Genomic DNA, 15,832 nt, shown 5'->3' with positions numbered 1-15,832 from the left:
ACATGAAAAACCCTGGGGTGGGCAGGAGTTTTAGGGGACCCCAGCTTCCTTCTTGCCCACCATCTCCGGGTCAGTGGCAGAGCAGGTTATGCACCAGAGACTATCCAGTTCCAAAGCACAGGCATTATGAGGACCACAACTTCAAATGCTTCGGGGGCCAGACAGATGACATAGCTAAGGGGTTGGGTGTAAGATAACACAGGCAGAGACTGGGAGGAACTGCACGCTCTGCTCTAAGGCACTCAAACACACACACACACACACACACACACACACACACACACACCCCATTCGGCCAGCCAAACAAAACGTATCTGTGGCCTGAGTGTGTGGGTGAGGCCCTTAGGTTGTGAGTTTTCGGCCCCTGACTAAATAAATGGTCTTCCCTAACCCCCCAACATCAGAGATCTCCAAAAATAGGCTTTGAGCTACCACCGACTGTGTGAAAATGAGAGCTCCTGAGCAGGTCTTTGCTCTAACACCTCCAGAGATGAGATGATCCTTACTTCCCAAGACAACCTGGGACGGGGCCTGCCTGCCCCCACCCCTAGAGCCGGTTACCAGACCTGCCTGCCATGGACCGCTGAAGGGGATGGGGAGCCCAGGTGGGGGGGAGGGTACCTTTTACTCTGCAAACTGTTTTTAAAAGTTTGTAATTTTTTATTACAAATAAAAGACAAGCTCACTGTGGACATACTGGAAAATACAGATACGCAAAAGTTAGAAAAGAAAAAGTACCCCGACCTCCCTAACCACTCCCCCTTTCCCCCAGTCAGAAAGAAGCACAGGTGACACCTTGCAGCATATTCAGATTCCAGGTCCCTTTTCTCGCATAGGTAAAGTTCCAGTCTTCTCTCTGGCCCTGTGACCGGTAAACCCGGCTGGGAGATGCTTCGTGCAGCGCTCCCACCACGTTGCTTCTCTGGCTGTACAAAGGTGTTGTACCAAACCATCCGCAAGCTCGCTCATCAGACCTGGGTTTCAACATACAGGTCTGACCCATTAGGCCCTAGGCTCCCCAAGTTTCTCAAGGGAAGGCACCAGAACCTGTCTTACCCGTCCTCGGGAACTCTACAGCGCCGGGGATACAGTAAGTGCTCAATAAAAGTTCTTCTACCCCCCCCCCCGCCAGCCCCCCCCCCCCCCCGCCTCCCCGCACCACACCTTCCTCAGCCGCCAGGACTAAGTGCAAAGAGGAAGCAGAACCAGACCCAGGAGGGAGAACGCCTCGCCGTCTCCAAGGTAACCTGAGTACAAGGCTGGGGGTGCCCACACATGCGCACACTCGACCTTCCTTCCCGTAACCTCCAGAAGCACGCAACCCGTAAAAAAAAAAAAAAAAGACTGCCAGAAGCTCAATGCGCATGTGTGGTTACACCAACACCCTGGCCGCCTCCGCCTTCTGTCAATCTGTCCGCCTAGCAATCTCTGCTCTATAAACACTGTCCGGAAATAGTGCCCATTTCTGGAAACGTGGCCCTCCTAGCCAATCTCTGCTAGGGGCTGTACGACGGGACCAGCGGGGACGCGCCGGCTCATTGGTTAGACTGGAGGCGTGGGCGGGGCCAAGGGTCGAGGTGCGGCCAGAGCAAGGAGGCGCGAAGCGGAGCAAATCTGCAGCCGCCGGGGGAGGCGTGGCCCCGGGGGCGGCCGGGAAGGCGGTGAGGGGGCGGGGCTCGAGGCCGGGGCGGGGCGACCGTAGTCCCGGAGCCCAGCGGTCGGCGGCCGGCGGCGGGAGAGTGCGGGCGAGGGGAGCGCGACACTCGCTGGTTGGGGAGATCGGCGCTCAGCCGGTAGGTGACTGGGCGGGACCGCGGAGACCGGAGCGGGGCGCCGAGGGAGCGGCGGGGATGAGTCGCCCCTCAGTCCGGGGCCGGGCCGCGGCCTGGCCCGCCGCCCGGAATGGTGGGGGTCGGCGGCGCGGCCGGTCAGATCCACTCGCGCGGGGGCCCTCGGCGGCGGGCCGCGAACGCTCGCTTCACACCACGCTGCCAGGGCCAAGGTCGCACGCCGTGCTCGCCTCGCACCCCCGCAGGCCGCACACGCGCCCAGAGCGCGTGAAGGGGCGCCCTGCTTCCCCTTCCCCAGCACCCCCTTTCCCCCGCGCTCAGCTGCCCCGCCGCCAAGCCCGCCCATCCTGCTCCTCTCCCTGGGTGCCCCCAGGGTGGGAACTCGCCTCGGCTCGGGACGGAAGGGACGGAAGGTGGCCGATGCACAAGCGCTCCGGGTCTGTGCGCCCTCCCACCTGCCCTGGCAGTGAAACCCTTGGCCTTCCCTTGGGAAGTTCTCTGGTCACACCCCGAGGCGGGGAGAAGGAGCAGAGCCTGCCCTTGGCACCCAGCGGGGCAGTGCTGGCCACTCTCAGCATCCTCTTTCTTACCCTGACCCTTCTGTAACCCTTCTGTCCGCTCCACTCAGGACTTGATCTGTGGGCTCCGGTATAATATTCCCATCTGGGAAGCCCACGGGGCACCAGGCAGAAAGAGGCCACTTGTACAGTGCGGACCCCCACCTGCGCAGAAGCCTCCTTGGTGATGGGTAACTTCAGAAAAAGCGTTTCCTTCCAAATTGGAGTTTTAAATGTTGCCTTCCGTCTTAAAAGGTGAACAGGGGAAGTAGTGTGGGGAGAAGAGGATGAATGGAGAAAATGTACAGAAATCAGTGGTGTAAGTGGCAGAATTATTTTTGTTCACTGGAGATAATGAACACCAGTGACTTGATTAAGGAATCTAAAAGCAAGTGAAATTGAATGATAAGTGGGGCCCAGTACAAAATAGCAGTCTGAAGTTCATTCCAGGAAAAATGTTGAAAACCCCTTGACTAGAAACATGGTCTGTCTGAAAGATTAGAGGGAGATAGTATCTTAACATTAGTGATGTGTTTTTTTTACTCTGTATCTTCATACCTGTAACCTCCTTTTTCCTTCAGACAGCTGCGGGGAGACATAAGACATTGTTGTCCTCTTTTAAAGGTGAGGTGCCTGAGGCAGGTGGGGGGGTTAGTATTCATCATAGCTAGAACTCAGGGTGAGGAGCCTGGGCCACTGGTGTCTTACCCAGGTTCCTTTCCCTGGACCAGGACCACATGATGGGACTTAGTTGCAAGAAGAAGGGAGAAGTTTGGTGTGGTATTTTTGCTCTCACCATGAGAGGACAGGTGCTTGTGCTTACAATGTATTTGGATTTACTCTTGGGTGTTTTTTTGTTTGTTTGTTTGTTTGTTTGAAGATTTTATTTATTTATTTGACCGAGAGAGACAGTGAGAGAGGGAACACAAGCAGGGGGAGTGGGAGAGGGAGAAGCAGGCTCCTGGCTGTGCAGGGAGCCTGATGCGGGGCTCGATCCCAGGACCCTGGGATCATGACCTGAGCCGAAGGCAGACACTTAACGACTGAGCCACCCCAGCACCCCTACTCTTGGGTGTTTTTTAAGTGATGTCAAAGTCAGTTTCTTGGGTGCAGTGATGCCAGACCTCTGACACCTTTAAAACATCCTCCTTTATTTTGAAGGGTGTGGTGAACTTCTCAGAAGGTCTCAAAAATAAAAGAGTCTCTGACTTTAATTTTAGAAATACGTACCCAGGTGTATGTTCCAGCCCTTTTGTAAAATAAGACCGCAATATGCTGCCAGGCTTTAGGTCACCTTCTGCCTGTTTTCAGATTATAAGGAGCAGTTCTAAAGGGGGTTTTTTGCCCCTGGTATTGTCTGTTAGGGTTTGTGGGAGCGGCACCACAGACAGAGACCCTGCCAAATGAGCCTTCATCTATTAAACAAAAATGTCTGGCTGGCCGTTTCGCCTCAACAGATGGAGGTTTGGTTCCTCATTTTGGTTCTCCTGTTGAACACTGACTCCTTTGTGATCTGCTTGGAGTGTTTGTATATCATTTAATGTTGAGAAGAAGCCTTGCCCTGATTGGTTGTCCAACTCCAGGCAACTGTTGTGATTTTTTTGGTTCATGGTAACAGTTCATCCTGGCCAAGGTCTGGTGAGAGAGCTCTGTAGAGATGGGAAAGGCAAAGCCTCATCCAGGCTTGTTTTCTTTGTTGTTGGCACCCTCTTAAGAGCGTTCTATCACTTTGGCCTGAGAAGTCACTTTGAATTTCCTATTTTTTTTCCTGTCTCAGTGGACAGCACATGAGCTTTTCTAACAGGTCTGCCTGCCTTGATGAAGAGCTGACAGATTCATATCGGTTGGCCTGACAGATGCTCTTTCTGGGAGGATAGTTAAGAAAATTGTAGAACCAAACTCAGTCCTAAATGAAAAGTATAAGTCAGCTTGATACTCGTATGGGCAGCATATTTGTACCAATGGCTTCCATCATCTCAAAGCTGTTTTTTTTTTTTCCTGGCAAAAGGTTAAAATGCAACTAAAATTCTGCTTTCGTGATTAATAAGTCACTACCGCAGTTGTGTCTGATGCTTCCTGTTTGCCCCATTTTAGTATTTCAGTTAAACTGGAAACATCTGAGCATTATGGGCACTTTTGATGGCACCGGTGTGAAATTGGGGGGAAGGGAGACAATTCCATGTCAGTGGCTTTGGGGAACTGTAAGGATAAGCCAGGCCGTCTGGCCTCTGCACACGACGGGAGGAAGGGAAAGGAGTGGGGGCTGAGCATCCTCAAGGGGTGGGATGAGCGCTTGAAGTGATGCACGTGTGAAGGCTTTGCATGTACTTGGTGATGCTGACTGAAATGTTGAAAGCAGATTAGAAATAGAAAGCTAAACTTAGGGCAAATTGGGTAGTAGAACATTTCAGTTGAGCTGAGTGAGACATTGAAGTATGTTGGGTATGGAGCCTTTAGTTCTAGGCTTGTCTTACTTACCCAAGTGATACTACAGAGAAAAGTCATTTTTCCTGAGTGGCCTGTGTGCCCTTCTTTGTATGAGTTTAAAACTCCTCTTCCTGACTTGCTGTTTTACGTCCTTTAACCCCTTATCCTCCTGATAGAAATCCCTTAAAATTATATGGCATCAAGCATAATGGTACTTTGTAGCCTTTTTTTTTTTTTGCTATTTTGTTACAACACTAGTGTAAAGAAAGGCAGGGCCAAAGATCAAGAACAGGAAGCCTCGTAAGGAGGAATAAAGTGGATGAGATTACTCAGGACGTCATTGTCATGCCCAGAATCTAAGCCCACATTTCTGGACCTCTAGTTCACTGCTTTGTCTACTAACCTACTCATGAAAGGATAAATTGGGCCCCCCGCCCAAAACATGCCAGTTTTGAATATAACTAAACCAGGCTGGTTGCTTTATTTATCTATTTATGCTCACAAGTATTAATATTAATAAGTATTGCTAACGATTATTAACTGGTGTTGGTTATTCATAATCACTTATTAATAAAAGGCTGAAAGATGAAGAGCACATCCTCCGGACGAGTCTGCTTATCTTCGTGTTACAGATGCAGAAATTAAGGCAGAGCGGTCAAGTGTTTGGACCGGAGCAATAGAGCAAGTCTGCGGTGTCTCCGGTATCAAATGTGGGGGTTTAGGCTGTCAAGTCAGACAGACCTGGGTCAGGTCCAGGTCTGCCACCGTCTGCCTGTGTGACTCAGGCAAATCACTTCACTTCCCTCGGCATCGGGTGCCTCATCTGTAAATGGGATCAGAAATACTTGATGGGGTTGTTTCGAGTAGAAAATGAGAGAATATATGTCAAGTGCTGAGCTCAGTGCCTGGCACATAATAAGCCACAGAACATGACGCCTATAAATGGTGGTGGTGGTGGTCATTCTAGTAATAGCAGTGGTCCTCGTTCCCTTTTTTCTGTAAGACAATGTCAGGAAGGGTCAGACTGCCTGACAGGGCAGAGTCATTTTCTCAGTAGGACCTCCGGGGGGGTGTTTCTTCTGTGTAGGGGTTTCGCTGTCACGTTCTTCCTGTCGTGTACTAAATACTGCCCTCACCACCCTCCGAAGGAGCCAACAGAGGCCCAGGCTGTGCCCGATCAGAGCTGGTGATCCTAAACCCAGGGCATCCTCGGCCCACCCAGGACTCTGAGCCAGAAGCTGGGCTGGGCCTTGCTAGGACTCCCTTCTGTGCCACCGCCCCCCCGCCCCATGTGGTGAAACGGGTCCCAGCTTTAGCTCTGGAGATGAAAAATGGGAAAATACTGTATAGAATATAAGTCAGCAAGGACTTGTTCTTTGTTTGAGGGACTCAGAGGGAGATTTTGGTTCCGTGGGGTAAGGTTCTCACCACTGCATGGCACCCCCAGCTCACCATCCTTTACTGCTTATAAATACATTTTTGTCAGCTTATTGCTACTCCCATATCTGGGGGTCCTGGACCTGTAGTCAGGGGCTTGCAGATCTTCCTTTAATCACCCAAGGAAAAAAAGTTTCATGCTACATTTTAAATTGCTTTTTCCTCTTCTTAATACGAAACAAAAATATAGGCTCCCACCAGGCTGACATTCCCTTTAAATAACATTTTGTTTTCTCTTGGGGAAGCTGTCTTCATGGCCAAAGAGTCATTTCTAAAGTGAACCTAGTTTTTAGAAAAAATAGATCACCGGATGTCAAGCCTCCTGTGGAGCTCAGTTCAGATGAAAATGAAACCAGCAGGCCTGAAGTGGCAGCTCCACACTTGACTTCAGGCTGGAGGTGAGAGGCAGAGTGTCTGGACCCGGCTCACTAACTGGTCAGCCTCACAGAGTGCATTTGATAGGGGCCTTAGTCATTTTCCAGGCAGCTTTACTTAGGTGAGCAGAGCACTTTCTCTAGAAGCTGAGTCACCCATGCAGGGGTGTAGGTGACAGGCAACTTATTCCCTAGCACAATGGCAGAGGAAGTCTTGAGCAGACCTCGTCAAGAAGCCCTCTGCCACGGGGCACCTGGCTGGCTCAGTCAGAAGAGCATGTGATTCTGGATCTGGGCGTCATGAGTTCGAGCCCCATGGTGGGCTTAGAGATTACTAAAAAAATAATAATAAATAAACTTAAAAAAAAAAAAAAAAAGAAGCCCTCTGCCAAGATCACTTTTATTTCAGCTGAAGGGCTTTGGAGGCAGGGATAAGGAAACAAATGGGAGGCTCCCCAGGTTTGCCAACCAACAGAGAGATGGATCCCCTGGCTAGGGGGGGTCATGTGAACAAGGCACAGAGCCCAGATCAGCGGTGTCACTGTGCTCCTGAGTCCAGCCACCTTGAGGGTGGAAAATGGCCAGCTTCCAGTGACAGTCAGCAAAGAAGCAGGAGGGGAGCTTTGGCTCCGGGGAGCTGGGAAACCCCTTGGCAAAGAGCAGAGAGAGCAAACTGTGCTTTGGTGTGAAAGACCTTTTGGGGAACCCTTTCCTACCTGTCTTTCTTTTTGCCACCTGAGTTGGAAGGCTCTGAAGAGTGCCTGTGATTGAAAAGGCTAGATTAAACCCTGGACATCAGGAAACTGTCATTTTACTGTCATTCCAAGCCTGCCACCACTTCAGTTGTCTACACAGCCAGGGCTGGTGTTTGGACTCAGAAAGAAGCAGCAGAGGAAAGTCCTGAGCCATCCCTGCCCCCCAGTTTCTGGTTGCTATGGCTTCTGCTCACCCTCTTCCCACTAAGGCCATGACCAGGCATCCACCAAGACAAAGAGTCTGTTCAAAACTCTCTGTTCTAGACCCGTGGAGTTGGTGTTGAGCTTGACAACTAATGGTCAGGGACATCTGTAGGCAATGTCCAGGGTTACCCACAAAGAGGGCTTGACTTTATTGAAGCCTCAGGAGAAGAACTAACATTGCCTTGCAAGTGGTCACAGGCTCCGCCTCAGCCCCATAGGCACACCCAATCAATCTGAACTAGCCAGCCATCATTTTAGGCAAGCATGGCTAAGTGACCTTTAGGCCTCAACCACTCTGTCAAGAAAGAGCTCTTAGAATTACAGCCTGGAAATGACCATTACCATTCACATTCTCCCCTATTTTACAGAAGAGAAAATGGTGGCCCAAGGAAGCTGAGTGAGTTGCCCAAGGCCACATGGCTAGTTAATGGCGGAATCTGAACTAAAGTCCAGGCTCTTTTCCCTGTGCTGTGCTGCCTCTGAACAAAGGAACTACTCCTGGAGTAGGAATTGGATTTTTTTAACTAGTTCCTCCTTTATTCCCCCACCTTGACCTGTCAGTCTTTCTGCAAGCTCTGCCAGACCTGGGAAGGGTGGGGCCAGAGCAGCTGCTCTGGGCCTAAGAAAAAGTAAACAGAAGGCTATTCACTTGACACTCTCTTATACCAGGAGTTTGTGTAACCAAAAGGAGGTCAAGGTTGATAAGAGAATACAATTCTGGGCAGGGCTACCTGGAAGTCTCAAAGGTTGCCTGCATCTTTAGGGCACCTTCCTACCTCCCCAAGCAGTGTCTTACCCAGAATGGGCATTCAGATGCTATTAATGATCGACCATGAGGGTACAAACCCACTGGGCACGAAGAAACTCTTCTGCATCTTTCCACTGTGAAGAAGGGACATGTTGCCCATGGCACGCAGGTGACCGGAAAAGCCAGAGTAGTCAGGGGTCATTCCAACTGGATTCATCCAGGAATTCTCAGTGAAGAAGCTCTTCCCTGTGGGCAAAGCATGATGTCATATCTGGACGGTGGCCCCTGTAAGTTCAAAGAGCTGTCGTATCTGAAATCACCACCCACCTTCTGCTGTCATTGACATTTCCTTTTACTTGGCCAGAATTATTCAATATTGGTCTACTGGTCAATACTAGGGATGACTCGGAGATTTAGGAGGAAAGGGGGCCTTAGCTAACCTCAAATGAGGATGCTATTACCAATTAAGATGAGAAATGGACTCCTTTGGCACAAGAAGTTAGTTGGATGAACCAGGCTTTTGAGTCTGTGCTCAGTAGTCCCAGCTTACTGTTGGGACTGTACTATTGGCAGATGCTGTACTTTGAGAGGCAGGAATAGCTTTCTAGAGATAAGTGTAAAAGGCGGAGATTTGTGTACCACCTCCCGTCGAGCATATATGTGCACTTTGGAGCCCAGACAGATATTGTCCAGCACAGAAGGGTCTTTTAAAGAATTGGAAATAATTGGGTCTCAAGGTCAGCATTTAAGAAAGGGGACAAGGGTGGCTCGGTAGCCAGTTTGCATGACACCTTCTTGCTAGGGTACAGTCAGAATACAGCCACCCCTGGTCACCAGGCTCTGCCCACTCCTGCTCGCCAGGTGAATGGACAGTCTGGACACTCAGATGCCAGACCAGCCAGGCTCTTAGAGCCAGGACACTAGTATACTCTTCAGGAGTGTACCAGTCATCCTTTCAGTGAGCCTTTGCCAGGAACGTCCTACGGCAGGCTCTGGCAGGTGCGAGAATATGAAAACGAGGATAGTGGGTATACTCCCCTCAAGGAGCTTACATGGCAGGGGGGAAGACAGACACTGCAGGTGTTAAATCGTGGTCCCCGACTGTGGGGGCTAGATAGGAGCCAGCGTGGTCTGCCTTGTCCAGCTTGACCCAGCACTGTCACACACACAGTTCCTCAGAGGGGAGGAGCCCCACCTCCCATTCTGCAGGTACCTGGGTGGGATCTGTCAGCTTGGTGGAAAAGGAGCTTGAGGACAATCTGGAAACTTCGGCAGTGTGGGAGGAAAGGAACGCAGTTGCAGAGGTGAAGGCGCTGTCAGGAGAAGTGTGTGCTCACACATATTTCAGAGCCGAAGCAGACAAGTAGCCAGCTATTAAATGTATGGCTGACTTAGCCTAGCCTTCCAGGCTGGAATAGGGAAGTCGGTGACACAATGACAAATCCCATGTGCTTGGCGCCACTCTGACACAGGTTTGTAGGCAGATGATTCAAAGGCTGGCCCATGACAGTGCTTCTTCGTAATTAAGTCCAGCATTCCAGAAGAGCCTCTCCAGGGTTGCAATGGTGACAGCCTTGTGAGGGCAAGGACCTTGTCTGTCTTGGTCACCATGGCATCTGCTGGGCAGCACAGCACCTGGAGCATGGGAATCCCTGGCTAAGGATTCGTGGTCCAGTGAAAGTACAAGACTGATATCCACATTCCTCCTTCTGGGCCCTGCTGGTCTGAAAGAGGCTGAAAGAGCCACAGGCTATGCATGGTTTCCCCTCCTTGACCAAGGAATATTCTGAGAGCCTCTGAATATTCCGTTATACCACAGGCCCCATGACTTTCTTCCCTTCCCAAAGGAGGACAAGAGTGTGACCCTGTAATATAAAGGGACATGTCAAAGTCACCTTTGCTGCTCAAGTCCTCAAGTTGTCATTCAGGCCAGTCTGTCAAAGGGTGTGTAGGGCAGCATCTGAAATGAGGCCATGGTCAGGGTTCCACCGCCAAAAAGCAGAGCTGGACCATATGCTTCCTTCCATTTACCCCCGTGCATTGGAAGTCTTCTGTGGAAAACCGGGTTGTTTGGGTTTCTTGTTTATTCTGAAGTTCCTCAAACTAGTTCCTCAATTTCAAAACCAGTCACCAGTGAGTACAATGACCTTGAAGCCTCCTCCCTCACAGGGAGGCTGAACCTGTCTTTCTCCATCTGCTCTGCATACAGGTAGACCTTGCTTAAAGCCAGGCCCACTTGGGAAAACAGAGTTACCAACCAAGAGGAGGGCAGGGGTTGTATTTCAGTGGGATTAACCATAGCCCAGGGAACTGCTCCTTGCTCAGAATCCAGTTCAGAAGGGTAAATAAGGAGAGCTGTTTTTCACAACCAAATGTTGCTTGCAATGATGACCTCAAGGCTTGACAAGATCCAGAAGTGCATTTTGACTCATCAAAAGAAAGCTGATTGTGTTCGGCATGATTTTAGTGTCCAGGGCAGTTTATCGCACTGTAATCTTTGGAGATGGATCATTACCAAATGGTATACACTGCAGCCCTGCTTAATCAAGATGTTTAGTGACACAAAATACCCCATGAAACACACTTGAAATTTTTTTCGACAGAACATACATTAAAAATTCCCTGCTGGTTATTGTGTAAAATGAGGCCTGCGTATGGTTGTTCTGGGTTTTTTTTTCCCTCCCTGCTACTCCCCGCCCCCCCATTCTCCTGCATACCAATTCCATAATTGTCTGTGTGGATCAATGATGCCCCAGTGGCATCTTCTGTATGCTATTGGCACTCCTCATGCAAAGGATTCAAAAGTTGAATTGAAAATGCCATTGTAACACTTTTCTTTTAAAGCTTACACAATGCCCTTTATCAGGGGCCTGGAGACAAAGTACTGACTATATTTGTGAGGATACTAGCTGATGCTCAAGGCTTTGCTATTAAACAAACAAAAACAACAAAAACCACAGTAAAATAGCCTGGAGCCAGACCTTCTAAAATGCATGGCACAGGGCGCCTAGGTGGCTCAGTCGTTAGGCATCTGCCTTCGGCTCAGGTCATGATCGAGGCCTGCTTCTCCCTCTCCCACTCCTGCTGCTTGTGTTCCTGCTCTCGCTATCTCTGTCTCTGTCAAATAAATAAATAAAATCTTAAAAAAAAATAAAAATAAAACGCATGGCACATTTGAAGTTTGTCATAGAATTGGTCCTTGCGATGGGCCCAAGTGTGCATGACCTGATACCCACGCTGGGCATGGGTAGACTAAGGAACATGGGCCTGCCACGTGTCCAGCTTAGTGTCTTTGCTTCCCATTGCCATTTTAAAGTTGCTTTTCTCCAGAACATAGGCTGGCTGCGTTTATGCTCCCTAATTGAGATGCCTCCTCCTGGGTCAGTCCCTGGGTTTCTCACTAACAAACCTTTAGCTTGTGGCAGCTTCTGCATTTGGGTCTCAATTCTTAAAGCTTTAGATCACATGAAAATAGAGTGTTATGGTTAAGAATATGTACTTTGACGTAAGAGCCCTGTGCACAAATCCGGCTTCTGCCGCTTCCTTGCAGAGTAGCATCAGACTAATTACTTGAGCTCCTGAGCCTCAGTTTCTTCCTCCATATAAAGGGAACAATATTAGTGCCCTGCTCACAGAGTTCCTGAGAGGGTCCAAGAAATAATGCATGCATTACCTAATATGTAGCAAACAATAATAGCTGCCATTATTTTTATTGTTATTGACACCGGCATGTAATTAACATGTATACATGTAGCAGCAGATTGTTGAAAACACCCAAAGATGTCCACAGGACAGCTAATTTCAACCTGAGCTGTCAAGGAATTCTGGGTCCTGGTTCCTCAGGCACCAGCAGCTCGTTCCTCAGTCCATTCGGAGCTGGGCACTGCCAGCAGAGGGAGAGGCTGGGCAGCACATGCAGAATGCACTTCAAAGGGGGCGCCTGGGTGGCTCAGTTGGTTAAGCGACTGCCTTCGGCTCGGGTCATGATCCTGGAGTCCCGGGATCGAGTCCCGCATCCGGCTCCCTGCTCAGCGGGGAGTCTGCTTCTCCCTCTCCCGCTCCCCCCTCTTGTGCTCTTTCTCTCTCTCACTCTCTCTCTCAAATAAATAAATAAAATCTTTAAAAAAAAAAAAAAGAATGCACTTCAAAGAACATCCCCCTCGTAGGCTGGCCTTGCCTTGCTGACTCCTTCTACCCTTCTGGTCTTGGGATTCTCCCCTCCTCCTTTGACAGCTTCTGTTCCAGACCTTCCTCCTGACACTAGCGCTGCTGGCTAGAGGCTCTGCGAGGTGGATTTCAGCTCTGCAGAGGCAAGGACTTTCAAACAACTGGTACTTCCAGTCCCGGAAAGGACCACTCATCTTGTATCAGCTTCTTTCTCATTGGAGGTTTTGCTAACGTTTACTAGAGCACCCACTGTGTTCCAGCCACAGTATTGCCCCTTTAAAGATTGCTTCTTGCATCTAGTTGTCCTGTAAAATCCTGTTGTTTCAGTTCGAGCATCCCTGTTTTACAGATGAGACATCTGAGTCTCAGAGTAAGTGATCTGCACCTGGTCACCCACCCGAGTGTTAGAGACTACAGTTCGAACTCAGACCTTTGGACTCCAAGGCCATCCTATTATGTAGCTGGGAGGCCATCCTCAGGATTAATAAGTGATATGTTGGAATAAGTGACCCCCAAAGGCCCTTTTGATCCCAAGATCATTTTGTGATTCCTTTATTTATCCAGCCGGCCATTCTCCCCAACTAGATTATAAGCACCTTGAAAACAAGGATAGCATCTTTCTAGCAAATAACTAATATAATGTTTGGGAACCACCTGTCCTGGACTGATCAGTGCTGCCTACTTTCCTGACACATAGAAACGAGAAAAGAGTGACCATGCAGAGAGTCACCCACAAATTCCGGTTCCAGGTATTTAGCTAGAATTTACCTATACAAGTGAATAAAGGGTTTTTTGGGTTTTGTTTTGTTTGTTTTTGCAGTAATACTTAGTGAAAAACTGGGAACAATTTGCAAGAGTACCCATAGAAGAATAGGTGAAGAAATGAGTACATTTATACCATGGAATCTTAAGGAGCCATTTAAAAAAATGCGAGAGAGCTACATACATTGAAGTGGGACAGTGTCCATAATCTACTGTGGGTTTTTTGTTGTTTTCTTAGGTCTTTTTAATTTTGTTTTTAGAGAGGGAGTGGAGGGGCGGGGCAGAGGGAGAGGGGAAGAGAATCTTCAGCAGACTCCACGCCCAGCATGGAGCCCGACTTGGGGCTCAGTCTCACAACCCTGAGATCACCACCTGAACTGAAATCAACAGTTGGACGCTTAACTGACTGAGCCACCCAGGCACCCTCCATAATCTGTCGTTAAGTGAAAGATATAACTGGTAGAATATTAGATATCTATAAGCCCATGTTTCTTTTAAAAATAGTCCCAAACTTTATATATGTATGCTAATGGAACTAGAAGGATTTACACCAAATTTAAGGGTTTCTTACATTGTAGGGAGGAGGGAATGGGGCAAAATTCTTTTTCTTTCTTTCTCTCTTTCTTTCTTTCTTTCTTTCTTTCTTTCTTTTTCTCTAAGCACTTTGTATGGTTGTAATTTTTACAGTGAACAAGTATTACTTTTGTAGTTGAAAACAAAATACAGATTTTTTTTAAAAAGGGTCAGATATTATGTAAAGAAGGTAGGAGAGATTCACTAGAACAGCATGCCTCCTTCAGGTTTCCCAGATTCAGACCAACCCTTACGTCCCACCCGTGACATAAGCAGGGAAGGAGGGGCTGGTGGCTTTGTCTCAGGGCCAGTTGCGCTGTGTGTCCCGCTCTCTATGGGCCACTGGTGCCCACAAGCATTTCTTACATCCCGCACTAGCGCAGGCCTTCACTACTGCTCACACTTGGCCTTGGTGACTATAAATAAAAGCAAGGAAGCCGTGGCCTTCAGAGTTGAGGACGGCTGCCAGGGCCATCTTTGAGCACCTTCCTACTTCTTGTTTCCCACAGCCCCCAGTGGGAAACAAGAAAGAGACAGAAACGAAAACCAAAACCAGGAGGGACGGGCTTGCCCATCTCCAGCCCCCTGTTTCAGTAGCATTCGCTGACCAGCCACAGAGATTCTGATGAGGTTGCCAGTGTGGGTGGTGTGGGTTGGGGTATTTATTATCACGTATTTATTAAGCCCCACTCACAAATGTGAACCAGATGCCTCTTCAGTTCTTATCCCATACCACAAGACCCTTTTCTAGTGATCGCTTGTTTTCGTTATGAAAGTAATACTCCCCAGAGAACATCTCTGGGGGGATATACAAGAAACCGGTAACCGGGATCCCCTCAGAGGGATGGGGCAAGGATGAGAAGGCCTTACACTTCACTGTATATCCTTTCTGTATTTTTTTAAACACTTGGAAACATTATCTGTTAAAAAATGAAAACAGACAAGTAATACAAGCTCTCTGAAAAAAACATGGAAAAATTAGAAAAGTATAAAAAAATATTAAAACACCAAGACTGAGCCATTGCTGCATGTCTGTGCTAGGAGTCTGCATTTTTATTTATTTTTGTTTTTGAAAATATTTTTTTAAAGATTTTATTTATTTGAGGGACGCCTGGGTGGCTCAGTCATTAAGCGTCCACCTTCGGCTCGGGTCATGATCCCAGGGTCCTGAGATCGAGCCCTGCATCGGGCTCCCTGCTCGGCGGGAAGTCTGCTTCTCCCTCTCCCACTCCCCCTGCTTGTGTTCCCTCTCTCGCTGTGTTTCTCTCTGTCAAATAAATAAATAAAAAATCTTAATTAAAAAAAAAGATTTTATTGGGCGCCTGGGTGGCTCAGATGGTTAAGCGTCTGCCTTCGGCTCAGGTCATGATCCCAGGGTTCTGGGATCGAGTCCCACATCGGGCTCCCGGCTCAGCGGGGAGCCTGCTTCTCCCTCTGACCCTCTCCCCTCTCATGCTGTTTCTCTCTCGCTCGCTCTCTAAAAAATAAATTAAAAAAAAAAATCTTTAAAAAAAAAGATTTTATTTATTTGAGAGAGAGGGAGAACGAGCAGGGAGAGGGGGAGGGACAGAGGGAGAGAGAGAGGCAGACTCCCCGCTGAGTGGGGAGCCCAACATGGGGCTCGATCCCCAAACCCTAAGATCATGACCTGACCCGAAGGCAGACGCTTACCCAACTGAGCCACCCTGGTGCCCCTTTTAAAATATTTCATTTATTTAGAGAGCATGCACACAGGGTTGGGGGCGGACAGAGGAGGAGGGAGAGGGACAAGCAGACTTGTGCTGAGCACTGAGCCTGATGTGGGCTCCATCCCACGACCCTGAGATCATGACCCCAGCTAAAACCAAGAGTCAGAAGCTTGGCCGACTGAGCCACCCTGGTGCCCCCTGGGTACATTTTTATAAAGGTTGATGTAGTATACAGACACAGGCTAGGTGGGATCATACTTCAGATAGAAATCTGAATCTTTTCTCTGTTAATATTGTGTCCCATCAGCATTTTTCCATATAGTTAAAAATTATTTTGTAAACATTGTTAA

General features: G+C 48.8%; 1 protein-coding gene across 3 annotated transcripts in view; it reads left to right on the top strand.

Moving 5' to 3' along the window:
• The first annotated feature begins 1,672 nt into the window (after window positions 1–1,672).
• MAP3K14 (mitogen-activated protein kinase kinase kinase 14) overlaps window positions 1,673–15,832 on the top strand; it is a 44,824-nt gene continuing 30,664 nt past the window's right edge. For 2 of the 3 annotated variants that reach the window (XM_035027329.1, XM_035027327.1), the window contains exon 1: window positions 1,673–1,793. The gene's annotated coding sequence lies outside the window, so the exon portion shown is untranslated. Of the gene's footprint in view, window positions 1,794–2,235; window positions 2,972–15,832 lie in introns of those variants that run through there. The other variant, XM_035027328.1, reaches the window with a different exon arrangement.

This window comes from Mirounga leonina, unplaced genomic scaffold, assembly GCF_011800145.1.
Source record: "Mirounga leonina isolate KUSES-001 unplaced genomic scaffold, KU_Mleo_1.0 Mir_200, whole genome shotgun sequence".
Lineage (NCBI taxonomy): Eukaryota > Metazoa > Chordata > Mammalia > Carnivora > Phocidae > Mirounga > Mirounga leonina.
This window is presented reverse-complemented; position numbering and strand designations above follow the sequence as displayed.